Genomic DNA, 12,758 nt, shown 5'->3' on the forward strand with positions numbered 1-12,758 from the left:
TTTGCTGATGGAGGCCCAGCACCTAGAATATGAGTGATGTATGTTACATGCTGAATAAATGCATGTTCAAAAATTGAATGAGTCAAAAGGATCCAATGGGATGCTTAATAAAAATACAGACAACTGAGCTCAGCCTAGACCTGCTGAATGAGAAACTCCTGGGATCAAGTCATTTATTTGGTTTAGAAGACAAATGGATCTGGGATAATGCCTTGTTCTACCACTTAACTGGGTGTGACCTTAAGCAAAGTACTTCATCTCTCTAAGTCTGATTCATTCATTAAATAAATGGTTTAGGATGCCTACTGTTTTTCAGCATTATGCTACTGCTGAGGATATACCAGTGACCTAAATAATACAGTCCTTGCCTTCATGGAGTTCATAGGTCCTTACCTTTACAATGGGAGTAATATCAATGCCTAGGGTTGATTTGCAAGTCAATTGAGATAAAAATACAAACTCAGCATTCAACACCAAAGCCTTTGTATGGAATTCCTTACTTTATTGACATCTCAATTACTGATGGCAAAGGAGAAATCACCCCCCTTCAACACACAGCACAGTTTTCTTTTTTATTATTTTGTTTTGGTGGTCAGTACAAGAAATAAGTCTTTTTAAAAATTGCGGTATAGGGGCACCTGAGTGGCTCAGTCAGTTAAGCGTCTGACTTCAGCTCAGGTCATGATCTCACAGTTTGTGAGTTCGAGCCCCACGTCAGGCTCTGTGTTGACAGCTCGGAGCGTGGAGCCTGCTTCAGATTCTAGGTCTCCTCCTCTTTCTGCCCCTCCCCTGCTCATGCTCTGTGTCTCTCTGTCTCTCAATAATAAATAAACGTTAAAAATTTAAAAAAAAATTGTGGTATAATCAATATACAACATTACATTAGTTTCAGGTGTACAACATTTGGTATATGTACATATTCCAAAATGATCATCCCAGTGAGTCTAGTTAACATCTAAAGTCATTTTTTAAATTGTAGCTGACATAAATGTTATAATAGTGATTCAACAATTCTATGCATTGTGCAATGCCCCAGGTACCCCTAAAGCTTTTTATTTTGATTTAGTTCTAATAGTTTATATTTGCTTTTGTTTCCCTTGCCTGAGAAGACATATCAGAAAAATGTTGCTAAGGCTGATGTCCAAGAGACTGCTCTTTATGTTTTCTTTTAAGAGTTTTATGGTTTCAGGTATTACATTTTGGTCTTTAATTCATTTTGAGTTTATTTTTGTGCATGGTGTAAGAAAGTGATCCAGTTTCAGCACACAACAAAACCTTCTAAAAACCATCTTTAACACCTCTGTCACCTCAGCACCACCCCATGTCAGAAGCCACCCAACTTTCTGTTTAGTCAAGTGAGATATAAAATCATTTTCTTTTTCCCATTTGAAGTTTCCATTACTCAGCACTTCACATTTCAACTCAAGTGTGATATTAGTAATGATCATTATCCATATTAATCATGATGCTGTTATTTATAGAGTACACTCACATGCATTTCAAATTATCTTAACACCTCACTTAAGATAGGTGGAGTTGATACTATTATCCCATTTTATAGATGTTCAAAGAATTGAGGTACCTTTTCCCAGCATTTTACTGGGAAGGAAGAACCTAACTCATGCACAGGTCTTTCTCTTAGACTTATAAGGAAAGTCATTCAGAGCAGAACAAGGTCTTCTAAAGCCTTACCTCTTAGTAATGTGATCCATGGACCAACAGTATCAGCATCACCTGGGAATTTATCAGAAATGCAGAATCTCGGGCTCCATCTCATCTAGTGGGATCAGAAACTGCATTTTAACTAGAATCCCCCAAGTGATCTGTATTCATGTTGAAGTTCAAGAGGCATCATTCTAGGAAAACTAACTGGATTAAAAATCATTTGATAACCCTCAGATTTCCTGAAGTGCTAAACTAGTGACTAATACATTGTATAATACCACCTAATAAATATTTTTTTCATAAGTAATCTGTGAATGGATAAGTGAATGAATAAATACCACAGTGAATTTTATAGTGTCTTCATGTTTTCTTGCAAAAGTTCCAATAAAGCATCAGGATGAACATTCATTTTCTTGCTATCAATCCTCTAGTCATCTTAAATCCTCCAAGATGGTTCCTCATTAGAGAATTTGAAAACACAAAGTTTCATTTCCACAGTATGCGTATAGAATACTTTATTTCTTTAAAACAACTGTGTGTAAGATCAACTACTTTTTTATAGTCACTGCCAAGGCTTGACAGCCAGAGGCTGAAGGAACTCTGGAATGCAATAATCATTTATTTAGCAAATATTTTTTGCACCTCTACTCATGTGAGGCACAGATGAGGCCCAGAGAAGACTTGGAGAATTTTAGCTCTTTCCTTTATAGCACTGTGTGCTATATCAAAGATGAAACAGTATTTCCCTTAAGAAACTGACATTCTAAAATTTGTATAGTTATGATATAGGTAGAATGTGATAAATTCCACCAGAAAGGAGAAGATCAAGCACCCTGGTCATTTAGAGACAGGGAAGTTCCCCGTGCTCTGTGGTCAGGAGTAGGGAAGGGAGGTAGGTAGGTTTCAACAGGAAATGTGCCCTTGAGCAGTAGCACTGCAAGCTGAGATGGCATTTAGGTGAGGCCCCAGGCCTAGAAGAACAGTAGCTGGGTCTAATTGTCAAGAAGGAGGCTCAATGACTAGAGTATGTGTGTGTTTGGGGGCAGGGAACATCAGAGAGCTCTCTTTATAAACAAGCTCTCTTTATAACAACTAAAGCTCCAGTCTGGACTCCAGATCCTAGGTCTGGAAGTGTGATTTACTTTTGCAAAGCCTCCCTCTACCACTGCATAGCTGCTACTCTAAGTCCTGCATTGGTGAGGATTGGCTTGGGTACTGGAATTATCTGGGGAGAGCCATATGCTGATGCAGGGAGATGCTGGAGAAAGGAAAAACAAGAGGAAGGGCAAGGAGAGTTGGGCAGAGGAGAATTAGGTATATTACATACTTCATCAATGTGCCCTTTCTAGAATGTAAATTCTGTAAATCCTCTACCCTACAGTATTCTCTAGAAAGCTGACATTTGCCCAAGTCCTAATAGAGCTTCATACACACAGAGGGTGTTCAAAAACATTATCAGGTGATAACGTCTAGCAGTGTCAAGCAATTGGCTCTCCTTTGCATTCTCGCTGCTCAGAGAATGAAAATATATGTGCAGCCAGCCTAAAGGGACTTTCCTTTTGTGTTATAGACCAGCATTTAAGCTTAGCTGCAGGATTCTCAGACTAGATAGTCTTCATTGTCCTGGAAGCTGGGACAGATGTGGAAAAGATAAGTAGGAAAATCTGTACTAATTCCTGTGAGTTTCCCATGTATTTTATTTTTAATTTGTTCCTTTGGGTGTAGAGTTTGTGCTTTTTTGTTTTATTTTTAACAAGCAGACTGTGTGAGTTCTTGTTTCATATCTTTCTCACACATATTAGAAAAATAATAGATTCTGGGTACTATGTTTGTGTGTATTATTTTGGGTTTTTCTGCTAGGCTCACCTGTCACTATTTCTATCCAAATGACTTTCATAACACTCAGGAAGTACCAGAAGGATATACCTAATAATTTCCCTGCCTTCCTTTACCCTTCCACCCAATTCCATGCTGGGAAGCCTCTTTTATATCAGAAACCATATATATATCACCAAAGAAATCAGCACTAACAGGAGCATCCTTAAATTAGTTCTTCTGAGGTTTGATTTCTTGAAAGAGAAAATTGAAAAGTTAACACTAAAGACTTCAAGTGACTGAGGTTTCTGGAGGCCACAGGAACAAATTTAATTATACTGTCCTGTACCTCCTAACCAAGACCTGTGCCCTATTTGGCACTGGTTATTTTCCTGAACCACTTCATCTGAGCACTCATATTTTGGTGATATCAGGGTCCACAGAGATGAACAGTGGAATTTCACCTAGATTATGTTTGGCCCTCCACCTACTTAAATGGGAAGTTATTGTGTTCACCTGAAATAAACATAAACATAAACATAGTAAGAACAGCTCTAAAATAGGCATGCTAAGCCATGGGACTTACTCATTTCTCATTCAAATGAAAGACATTCTTATGCCCCCTATCCAGACTAAAAATGATTCTGAATATTTAAACTGTGTGTTTAAAATCCATTCTAATGGCATGACACATCCTGTTGTAAAACCAAGATACTCCAGAAGAATCCTTAAAATCTCTCAACACTCAGCATAATCCTAACTGCCATCAGTTCTGTGACCACTGCTTTTCACAAAGTCAATATTTGAGCCATTTTACTCTAAATTGACTAAGTTTCAGGAAAGGATGGAAAATAAAGAATCACTATCGCTCATATTAGTTTTCATTTACATATCATATTGTCTACAAATTATTATCTGTAGCATGGGAGGACATAGAGACAATATGTACCCACATAGCTTCCATCTCTGATTTAGTTCTTTCTATCAAGGAGAGGAGAACAACTAGACATTTCTGTGCTGATTTGCTTAACACTTCCTCTTAGGGGACTTAGAACCTTCCTGATAACATTTACAGTTTTCTAGAAGAGACTGTATTTAATCTGTATTTGTTTTATGAAAATATCCATTGGTTTTATTGCACAGTCACCCAGTTGTGTGTTAATTCAACGGCTCAATAGTAAAGCTAAAATATAGCTATGACAACTTTAAAACTAATAATGCCACAAAAAATTAATTTGTTTCTCATGTAAAAAATAAGAACAATTAATGACAATTAAACTGTCATTTGTTCCTATAATTCTCTTAAGTACATTACACAAAGACATCTGGTACATTAAGAAAATTGAAGGGTGCCTGAGTGGCTCAGTCAGTTAAGCGTCAGACTTCAGTTCAGGTCATGATGTTCACAGTTCATGAGTTCGAGTACTACATCGGGCTCTGTGCTAACAGCTCACAGCCTGGAGCCTGCTTCGGATTCTGTGTCTCCCTCTCTCTCTCTCAGCCCCTTCCCTGATCTCTCTCTCTCTCTCTCAGAAATAAGTAAACATTAAAAAAATAAAAAAAAGAAGAAGAAAAGAAAATTGAGACTTAGGTGTTTGGCTTTCAGAGAAATGGAAATTGTCCTGACCTTAATATGAAGATGCTTTTGATTTTCTCACATATGTGAAATTTCTGTGACTCCTGATTTATTTCTTGGCTGTTTTGTGGTACAAAAATACAGTTTAAAATAAGTAAAGAAATAAAATAAAATTATGTTCATCCATAGTACTCATAGAAATCTGTATCCAAAACTCCATTAACAATAACATACCTTCAGTTCAAGTAACACCCATCTAGATGGAGAGATGAACAGATCTGAATTATACATAAACTGATACTTAAGTCTCACCACACAGATAATTAATCTCAAGTAGTACAAGAACTTTCATGTTTCTTTCCTTGATTTTGCCGCAGGTATTAACCACCCAAAAAGTAACAGGGCTGTCTTTAAACATCTCTGGCAAACAGCTGGGTAGCGTTTCACATGACATAACAAGAACTTCACTAAAATGACTCCTAAAAAATTAAAAGCTAGTTTGGATCACTGTTATCTTTGGGTGCTTGGGGCCATTTGGAGTGGGAAGAATTCTGCAGTTAATTAGAAATGCACACAATGAGGAAGTGAAGTCTGACAAGGTTTCCTTTCAATGGTTAGTCTAGTTCTAAAGAGTGTATGTTGCAGTTCACAAAAAAAGTTGATGCCCCCAGTTTGAGTTTGACTTATCTTAGCCTCAATATCTAAGAGCATTCTAATTGTCCCTGAGATCAGACACAACCCAGTAGAAACAAGATTTTCTCAGCCTGTCTTTAAAATAGCACAAGTAGCAAGGGAAACAAAAGGTAAAATAAACTATTGGAACTACATCAAAATAAAAAGCTTCTGCACATCAAAGGAAACAATCAACAAAATTAAAACGCAACTATGGAATGGGAAAAGATATTTAAAAATGACATATCTAATAAAGGACCAGTATCCAAAATTTATAAAGAACATATACAACTCAACACCCAAAAACCAAATAATCCAATTAAAAAATGGGCAGAAGACATGAACAGACATTTCTCCAAAGAAGATACACAGATGGCTGATAGACACATGAAAAGATGCTCATCATCAGTTATCATCAGGGAAATGCAAATCAAAACTACAATGGGATATCACCTCACACATGTTAGAATGGCTAAAATCAACAACACAAGAAACAATGGGTGTTATAGAGAAAAAAGGGACCCTTATGCACTGTTGGTGGGAATGCAAACTGGTGCTGCCTGCCATGGTAGAAAACAGTATGGACGTTTCTCAAAAAATTAAAAATAAAACTACCTTTAGATCCAGCAATAGCACTACTGGGTATTTACCCAAACAATACAAAAACATTAATTAAAGAGATATATGCACCCCTATATTTACAGCAGCATTATTTACAATAGCCAAGATTTACAAGAGCCAGTGGACAGCCAAGTGAAATGGAATATTATTCAGCCATAAAAAAGAATGAAATCTTGCCATTTGCAATGACATGGATGGATATAGAAAGTATAATGCTAAGTGAAATAAGTAAGATAGAGAAAGACAAATACCATATGATTTCACTCATATGTGGAATTTAAGAAACAAAACAAGCAAAGGGGAAAAAATGAGAGAGTCAAAGCAAGAAACAGGTTCTTAATTATAGAGAATGATCTGATGGTTACCAGAAAGGAGGTGGGTAGGGGGATGGGTTACATAGGTGATGGGGATCACTTGTGATGGGTACTAGGTGATGTATGGGACTGTTAGTATATTGTACACCTGAAACTAGTATAATGCTGTTTGGTAACTGGAGTTTAAAAAAACTTAAAGTAAGGGGCACCTGGCATGCTCAGTCAGAAGAGCATGTGACTCTTGATCTCAGGGTTCTAATATGAGCCCCACACTGAGTGGAGAGATTGCTTAAATAAACTTAAACTCTAAAGTAAAAAAATAAATACATAGTGCTCACTTCGGCAGCACATATACTAAAATTGGAAGGATACAGAGATTAGCACGGCCCCTGTGCCAGGATGACATGTGAATTTGTTAAGCATTCCACATTTTTATAGAAAGAAAGAAAGAAAGAAAGAAAGAAAGAAAGAGAGAGAGAGAGAGAGAGAAAGAAAGAGAGAGAGAGAGGGAGGGAGGAAGAAAGAAAAATAAAACAAAATAACACAAGTATATCATAATCCTAATTTCAGTCCTGAATATGCAAGACTAATTAATAGAGGAGACTATTGAAGCATTAATAATAACTGATTGGCATTTTTAATGGTCCCCAAATAAAGTATCTTGTAATAACAGCATATTCTCATATTATTTTTCCTTTGTGAGTACCCTCAGCTGGCAGATGATTTTCAGGGATTCCGCGCAGTAAAAAGATAGTAATTAGCTTAATCAATTAATCACATTAACGCCCTCTAAATTTTAAATAAAACATATAGGGATAAGTAGCCAGTCATCAGGGAGGGGAGCAAGGCATAGATGTACAGAGAGAACAAGAGATACCACAAGAAGGATATTGGAAGCAGCAGGAGTTAGTCCCTGAAACTGCCTCAGAAGCTCACGTTTGAAGTCTAAGAATGTGCCAGGCTTTAAACACTTTACCTGCATCATTTTATTTAATTCTTACAACCGTATGAGATACTCTATCCTTATCCCTATTTTTCATATGAAAATGCAAAGGTTTAAAGATGTGAAGTGACAAGAACACCATCGAGGTCTGCCATCAAGATTGCAAAACCTGTGCTGTGCCAGCTAAGAACACAGCCAGAAAGAGCCTCTGGCTATAGCTCTTAGTATCATTTTCTCCTGGTCCTGAAGAAGTCAAGTTTCTAAGCAAGCAAGCCTTCTCTGAATTAGTGTTGATTCTACCTATTATGGAAATGAGAAGAATACTGGTAAGTGAAGGAAAACAATTCTTAATGAAACTCATATTTGGCTTTCTGGACATCAGAGTGGAAAACTGAATACAAACATTCTGTGTCACTACTCCAATATCCTCAAAAGCACTAATTATTTCCTCCCTCTTTCAAGATTACCATTGTCCAATGAGCAAGATTACTAATAGTCATTAGAAGCAACTTGTGCATATTGAGAGAGTAAATAGTAAGGCAAAGATAGAAGTCTAGGAGCCCCTTTGCTTACTGGTCCTCCAGAAAGATACTGGGACTCCCAGAAAACAAGACTCCTTCAAAAAGAAAAAAATGGACGGGAGATAGTGTATTTCTCATTGCTCCTTACCTCCCCTCTGTGATCACTTAATTCCTGTGTCACAACAGGAGGTAAACTTGAGGTTGATGGTGAACTCTTTCCCAGAAGCTTCTGGCACTTATATTATTACCTCCTAGTCATCTACTAAAAGTCATGTATTGTTAAACACATAAGAATCTCTTTCTCAATCTCAAAAGTGTGTGTGTGTGTGTGTGTGTGTGTGTGTGTGTGTTCTCCACTCCACTTGGCATATACTCATCAGAGAATTTCACAAAACACCCAGTTTATAGTTCAATTTCCCACTCAAGTCGTCAGTGACCCCACCGGAATGACAGGAGGGGTCTTTCTCTTTCTTTATCAATATGACAAGAGGAGCATTTGCTTGTATTGGTATCTTTACTTTGAAGTGAAGTGAAACCCCACCGCTTTTATTTTGTTGGTAAAAATCTTTAAGAACCCTCCTATCTTTGACCCCATATGGAGTCCTATAATCTAGTCTCACTTGGGGCACCAGAACCTTTTAGGCCATCACTGCTGAAATTGGTACTGGAAAGGAAAATAATATCTCTCAGAAAAGCCAGAGAGACTAACAGGAAATTGTGTGAGGAGAATATTAGAAAGAAAAAAGCTGAGAGGGATTTTCATGTTTCATTTTTACTCTCACTTTTAAGGTTAACTCTTTGTTGTTTATAATACTCGTTTGCTTCACTTTGAATCACACATTTTTGTGAATCAGCTTTAGGACTAAAGCATTGTAAAGCATTGAGAAAATAATTGGTTTTCAGAAGAGTTTCTTAGCGCTCTTATTTCCTGTATACAGCACACCATCCAAGAGGATTTTGCATCAGTGTCTGGTAAAGATAAAATGATACTGTTAGACTCTACATATGGAAGAGCAATGAGGCTAAAAGCAGTTACTAAAACAAAGTGGGAAGAAAATGGTTCTGGTTTTTAATGTATTGTACAGATATCCTTACTTCTAAGTAAATTCCATATATATATTTCTTAATTTATATAATAGTTAAAATAAAGATACATGATCAGAAACCAAGAGGAAATAGAATAAAAATGATTTTTCCAAGAAGAGTGCTATAGTTAATTTCCAATTTGACTTTGAGCTTTTGAGACTCAGAGCAAAATAAGGGAAAGAAAGGTTATAGCATTCTTATTATCAAATTACCAAAAGAGGGGCACCTGGGTGGCTCAGTCGGTTAAGCAGTTAAGCATCCCACTTCAGCGCAGGTCGTGATTTTGCAGTTTGTGGGTTCGAGCCCTGCGTTGAGCTCTGTGCTTACAGCTCAACCTGGAGCCTACTTCAGGTTCTGTGTCTCCCTCTGCCCCTTTCCTGCTCATGCTCTGTCTCTCTCTCTCTCAAAAATAAATAAACATTAAAAAAATTAAATAAAAAAATTACTAAGGGAAACAAATGTTTTTTTCTGGCTATAAATGCTAATAGAAATTGGTCACTCTAATTGTTATGTAAGGGCCATTTGAAAGTCCTTTACTTAACTTTCAATAACTTCATTTGAAATTTTAATGCAGGAATAGAGCTTAAAGAAATAGAGGAAGGAAGAATTAACCTATCTATCTCAAACATGTATGTTTTGTAAATTGAGTTTTAATAGGTGTTAGAGAACATGTATTCAAAGTTTTAACTTCCCAGCAAAGACCTACTGTGGCAAAACACATATTGATCTGAAAACCAATAAGCATGTAGTTGTGCCCAAACATAGTCATTCCAACCCACATAGAGGTTGCCTTCAGAGATATATATGGGTCAAACATTTCTCTGTCTCTGGATTTAATACAGAACACAGAGACCATCTAGGTATTTCCAGCAGAAAAGGATTTAGTACAGGAAACCAGGTGATTACACAATAACTGGAAGGATTAGAAAAGCATAAGTCACAGATCTTTTGGTTTTAAGGTCAGCTATGAACCAGATTTTAGCCAATTACTGCTACTACTAATGCATTTGACACAAACTTGGCTCCCTCCCAGTAATGAAGCTGCTGACTAGACAGGGAAACAGAGAGTCCAGAGCTTGGCTGTCAGCTGCCACTGCTGCAAAAAGATAGCCTTTAATTTCCTTTTACTTTTAAATTTTCTTTCAATTGCATATCATAATACATCCAAAATCCTAGCTGCAAAGGAATCTGAGAAATGCAAATTTTATCCTTCCAGCCCTTCCAAATACAGAGCAAGATATAAATGGATGGCAAAAGTACATTCCCACAAAAACTTTTATTCTGCCATTTATAGGTCTCCAACTGAAGCCTTCAAGTTCTGTGCAATAGAACTTGGAAGGTATTATTTTGTCCATAAAACACTAAATGCTATATACTACCCTTCTTCTGTACCTGAATCAATCCTGACTGCAGTTAAAAGCACTTCCTCATTCTCCTTCTCAATTGGGAATGAGAAAGATGGACCACAGCAGGTAAGGATGGGTCAGGGCAGGTCAGAATGAATCAGGGTTGACCCATGGAAATCCATATGGTTCCTGAACTGACTTTGTATCTCTCTTTTTTTGTTTAACTTTATTTATTTATTTTGAAAGGGAGGAGAGCAAATGTGTGCATGAAAACAAGGGAGGGACAGAGAAAAAGGGAGAGATAATCTGAAGCAGTTTCTATGCTATTAGCACAGAGTCCAAAATGGGGCTCAGTCTCACGAACCATGAGATCACAACCTGAGCCCAAATGAAGAGTCGGGCACTCAACCAAATGAGCCACAAAGGTGTCCCCTGACTTTGTGCTCTTCAGCCCAGGATGAAGGATCCCTGAACAGACCCAGGTCCAGCCTCTCTTGTCAGTCCTGTTTTGCTGAAAGTGAGTTACCATGCTTTGGGGATGAATCCTAATACAGAAAATCAATTACTTGAACAAATGCATTTATTTATCTATTTATTTATTTATTTATTTATTTATTTATATAATGAATAATATTGGCTAAAAAGGGCAATTTATTTTTAACAGAGTTGATATTAAACTACTGTTTTCTAGAGTAAAGGGCCAACAAGTTCAATGCCTTCTTAAAACCATGAGATAGTATAGATATGTGTCTTATGTTTGTTATGGTAGATGTGAATCATTTCTTCTTATCTGATTCAAGTTATTTAGATTTATTTAAAGTTATGACCTGTAGGCCTACCCTTATTTTCCACCATTTGCCGTACGTATTTGACCAGTCAGAAAAATCATTCTTGCCTCTTCTAGTTCTAACAGTAGAATTAGGTGAATTAGCATTGAAGATTGTTAGCAATTTAGATAGCTTAGACCCCAATGAATGTCCCTGTCTATAATAGGGTAGAATGTGAATCTATTCTACATAGTCTAAAATCTCAAACATAAACATTCAAAGCTGTATCAGAGATACAGCTGACAGCACAAGGACAATCTCAGTGTTGACAAAAGGTAGCAAGGAAAATTAGATGGCTAGTAAGCAGGTAGTCCTGTTGACAGAAATAACCCTCTGGTGCTTAATAATAGTAATTACATCACAGAGGTGGTAACACTCAAGTTTCTTACTTGATTATTTTCAATCAAATGTAGTGTGTGGGATTTTTGGTTATTATCCTGGTTTTTCCTCATGTGAAATCAGATTCTTCTGCTAACATTGCTGGTAAAAATCAGATTTACCTTCCAAGTGTTACTATCAGATATGCTGTCTGGAAGTATTTGTCTTTTAGAAAAGCAAGCAATGACCATGTTTTATTAATTTCCTCTTATTTCATAATTTAATATATTTAGGTTTTAGAAAGACTTTCTTATCAAATAAAATAATTGCTAATGTGGAAAAGTTATTACCCACACTATTAAGTCTTTAGTGTTAAGGTAGCAAATACTTATTCAAAATCATCTCCAAAGTAGGTTGTATTTGTCCTAGGGAGTGTACAAAATCATACTTTAGATGTAATGTTGAGGGAAATCCCTAGAAGTTTGCTTTGGACTTATTTTTATTGTTATGCTGTACTTTGTCATTTTTTGGTATCCATTTTTTAATATTTTTATAAACCCAGCAATATATGCATATAACTTATAAATAAATATGCATATAATAATTGACGTTTGTGCTCCATTTTTTAACAATGGACATACAAAATCAATAATTTTAAAGACTACCATTCTTCATAAATGTTTGTCTGCTTGCAAAAACTGTACTCATCCATCCTATTCTCAAACATAAATTTATCAAAAGCTCAGCAGACATCTTGTAGTGAACTTTTAATTCTTTAATGGATATAAAAAGATGAATCTTAGAGTCAGAGAATTACAGAACTTTACTTCTGGAAGGAGAAGACAGATAATCTCATCCAACTCCCTCATTTTTCTGATGAGGAAATGAAACCCAGAGGTTAAGTGACAATGTGTCATTCTACTTGCCCAGTGAAGAGGAAGAGGTAGTGTTCTTTCTGTAGCTGTCAGATCCCTGCCCACATTCACTTGTGTCGTAAGTTAAGTGCAGCTGAAGTTGGTGCCCATCATCAGCCATGTATGTGATACAGATTTCT

The 12,758-nt window shown here is 36.6% G+C and overlaps 1 long non-coding RNA gene and 1 other non-coding gene across 3 annotated transcripts in view; both read left to right on the plus strand.

Annotated features, from left to right (window-relative positions):
• LOC122236441 overlaps nt 1-12,758 on the plus strand; it is a 109,685-nt gene that overhangs the window by 22,911 nt on the left and 74,016 nt on the right. The window lies entirely within an intron of this gene.
• Nucleotides 6,994-7,097, plus strand: LOC122236760. Its single transcript, XR_006215012.1, has one exon. It is a non-coding gene; the product is annotated as a U6 spliceosomal RNA (small nuclear RNA).

This window comes from Panthera tigris, chromosome A2 (genome assembly GCF_018350195.1).
Source record: "Panthera tigris isolate Pti1 chromosome A2, P.tigris_Pti1_mat1.1, whole genome shotgun sequence".
Lineage (NCBI taxonomy): Eukaryota > Metazoa > Chordata > Mammalia > Carnivora > Felidae > Panthera > Panthera tigris.